At 36.2% G+C, this 3749-nt stretch overlaps 1 long non-coding RNA gene across 1 annotated transcript; it reads left to right on the forward strand.

Moving 5' to 3' along the window:
- Positions 1 to 1288: 1288 nt before the first annotated feature.
- Positions 1289 to 3372, forward strand: LOC109198202 (uncharacterized). Its single transcript, XR_002059114.2, has 3 exons — positions 1289 to 2117; positions 2857 to 2885; positions 3316 to 3372. It is a non-coding gene; the product is annotated as an uncharacterized LOC109198202 (long non-coding RNA).
- The last annotated feature ends 377 nt before the right edge of the window (positions 3373 to 3749 follow it).

The raw sequence follows: 3749 nt of genomic DNA on the forward strand, positions 1-3749 counted from the left end.
AGTCATAACCATCATTATCATCATAATAAGAAAAGAATCCAAAATGCAAAAACACACCAAAACATAACTCAAAATACTGGGTCAAACTGACCCAGAACCGTGACAAGTACTGAGTGAAAAGTAACTAGAGACGTTGTTTTAAGGAAATAGGAGAGACAAGAGACAAATGTGTGATCTTATTTCCGCCTAAGGAAATAATTAGTGTGAATGCTTGTAAAAGCATTCACAGTATTGTTGTTGTAATCTTTATTAGTGTGAATGCTTGTTAAAGCATTCACAGTATTGTTCTTCTAATCTTTATTAGTGTGAATGCTTGTAAAAGCATTCACAGTATTGTTCTTCTAATCTTTATTAGTGTGAATGCTTGTAAAAGCATTCACAGTATTGTTCTTCTAATCTTTATTATTCTATTTTATTCTTCCGTACGTTTTTTGTACTCTATCTCCTTCAAAACCGTTTAACTTAGAAAAACCATTCAAACACCGTTAGATTCCTCTTCTTTTGGACATGACTGCTTCTATTTTTCTCATTTCTAACATTTATATTTTTAATTTTATTCAACTTTTTTCAACAAAAATTTCCCATGTATTTCAATGGGGACACCCTTCAAATTCTCCTTCAAATTACTCCTCTTTAAACTGTATCTAATTTTACATACATTGACGTAGAACCACCATTCAAACTTTAAAACGAAGACAAGACATTCAACTATTCAACTTGTATTTATCTTTTCAATATCTATTATACTTTTTCTTCAGTTCCAGTTTAAGTTTCATGATGTTTTTTCACCCGTTTCAGAGTTTATAATGGGTGTGTATGGGACGGAATGTTGGGGCTAGAGTGAGACAGCTCAACTGCTAGAGTGAGAGGAGCAAAAAAATTAATCTTAAAATATTTTTTAAAACTGCTGCTGTGTCCGCAGCGTTTGCTCTACAAGTATGATTTTACCCTCAAAACGTAGCCATCGCTGTCCTCTTTCATCCAATGTGTTTACTATTGTACTAGGTGTTATGGTTCTTTCAGAAATGTCACCAATGCACAGCCTCCTCCCTCCAACTCTTCCATAGACTCTAATGTTAAAATGGCTCAGAAGGTTCGTTTGAAAATCAGAAGAGCATGGTGTCTTTCCACTGTCACCACGTCCATATAATAAACTCCACAAGCATGAAAATTGAGAATTCAGTAGACTGGACCTTGCTGCCGCTCACGGTGAAAGAATTTTGTCAGTGCGACTTGTACTTTTTATTTGGGAAGGATTTGTTTCGGCCTGACTTTTCTGTTCATTTTAAGCAGCAAAAGTGAGGTGCATGTCTGTGTGTGTGTATGGAGCCATTGGGTGCAGTCACTATAGCAACCAGGCTCACACCTGCCTGCTTAACGAGCTCTGTCTCACTCTGCCAAGGTTAATTGTAAAAATGTCTGTTGATTCATCTTAAAAATTTCTGTTACAACAAAGCGGTTGGAGTTAGATTAAGTCAACAGGTTCAACAAGTCAGATTTGACAGGGTTTTGCCACAGATTAAAAGTATGTCAGCAGTTAGTATAAGCCGACTGAATAGAGCATTCTCCTTGGCCTTTTAAATTCAAGCTTATTGTGTATTGGTGGACTTGTCTTCTGCACACAGGTTTTTCAGATCTGGGCAGTTGGAGTCAGTTGATGACTTTTAAATACTCCTTTCTGTCTGGATAATTAAAGCTCACAGCATCTACCTGTCTGTAGTGGATTTTCCCACATTTTAAATGATGTAATCTCATTTAATGTCTCTGTTTTTAGTCTGTATAGTTTTTCTCCCTACGAATACACTCAAAGTAGTCTTAAAATAAAACCCACAAAACAATTCAAGATGAAATACTTTTTATTTTCTCGTTTAATGCCCGTTGCCCTCTTTCTCTGTATGTCACTCATTTGCTAATACTCAGGCAAAAAGTACCAATTTGTATGCTGATGTGTCTTGTGTATTTTTTTTTACCTCTGTCTCTCTATGACAGAGAAATGTATATGCTCAATATTGCTGTTCAAACTGATGCTCAAATTACCAAGCACTACCTGAACGCCTCATCGGTCTTTAACGAATCACTGCACCAACTGTCGTCATTCCGCTTTGCTCTCTGCTGTGGTAAGTACAATACGGTACTGCACTGTTTTATTTTTATGATGGTAAAAATACATGTTTGACATTTAAACTCACATATCAAGTCTTTTTAAAGTTCAATAGAGTTCAAAGAATAAAGAAAGCAAAAAAAGAATAACCTTCGCTATCATTTATATCGGTTTATGACGTTTTGCTGTTAGCAGCAGTGCTAATGCTAGCTTCAATGCTAATGCTAGCAACAATGCTAACGCTAGCGATAGTGCTAACACTAGCCTTAGCAGTTGTTAACTGACAAAAAGAATATTCCTGTGATATTTATTGGTGATCAGTGAGACAAAAGTAACGAATGAGCTTTATTATTACCATTGTGGCTCAGTTTTAACAGTAAGAGTACTAGCACTACCAGCAGTTCTAACACTAGCTGCAATGCTGACGCTAGCTGCAATGCTAACGCTAGCTGCAATGCTAACGCTAGCTGCAGTGCTAACACTAACTGAAGTGTTTATGCTAGCAGGAATGCTAGCGCTAGCAGCAATGCTAATGCTAGTAACAGTCTAACAGTAGCCTTACATAAGTGGAAATACTTCAGTTAATTAGTTTGAATTACAAAATGGTTGCTGTGTCAGCTGGTGTGCTATATTACTCTATAATTACCCTGCTGACTATAAGTTCAGTATATCATGTCGTGTGGGCTTTGTATTTCTGTAAGTCTGATAACACTGTACAGACAACTAACATATTATTTCTCGTCTTACACTTTCAGGAACTTGACTGACATCTGTGCTTTGCCTGGTAGGTGTGCACATACTGTAAGAGAAGTATACCAAAATAAAAAAATAATCTGACTTATATAAGCTGTAAAGTGATGGGTTCAATCTTTCATTCAAACTAGACCTTTTAAACACAATTTTATAATAATACACATAAGTGCAGCTTAACAATTGGGCTAAAATATTTTTTTCGTACATTTTTGTAGTCACACTACATGTGATTAGTTAATGATTCACTCAATCATATTTGTATTAAAATATTATTGCTGAATTTAAATAAATATTTCTTATTTTAAAAAGTGCCCAATTATGCAACTTTTTGCACATGGCAGCCAACAACAGTTTAGCTTCAATATTTGTTTTGTCCTTTTTCAGTAGTCACAATTAGTTCATACAATTACCATGTGATATAATTTTAATAAATTATTATTTTTTCTTCTTTTTGTTCACAGTGTGCAGAAGAACAAGGACCAGATCTCCAGTCTTCTCTGTCACATCCCAACCACATCCCTCTATCCTCTGTCCTGCTCCACCTGTTGTCTCTGCTTCTTCCATCTGTATTTCACCCTGTGGTTTGTGAGAAATTTTGCCAAACCAAGAATCTTATTGCGGTTTGATTTCAAAGCCGTGTCTCTCCTGCTCTGTCTGTTCTCTCTGCTAAATTTTCTCTCTACCTGTTTTTCACTCTTTGGCTTGCTGCTGAGAAATGCACAAGCCAATAAAGCATAAAGAGTGCATATTTTGCCTCAACCTTTGAACAAACTGAACAAAGAAACTCTGCGGTTTGATTTCCAAGCCGTGTCTCTCCTGCTCTGCCTGTTCTCTCTGCTAAATTTTCTCTCTACCTGTTTTTCACTCTTGGCTTGCTGCTGAAAATGCCAAGCCA

The sequence above is a fragment of the Oreochromis niloticus genome, unplaced genomic scaffold (genome assembly GCF_001858045.2).
Source record: "Oreochromis niloticus isolate F11D_XX unplaced genomic scaffold, O_niloticus_UMD_NMBU tig00000799_pilon, whole genome shotgun sequence".
Taxonomy (NCBI): domain Eukaryota; kingdom Metazoa; phylum Chordata; class Actinopteri; order Cichliformes; family Cichlidae; genus Oreochromis; species Oreochromis niloticus.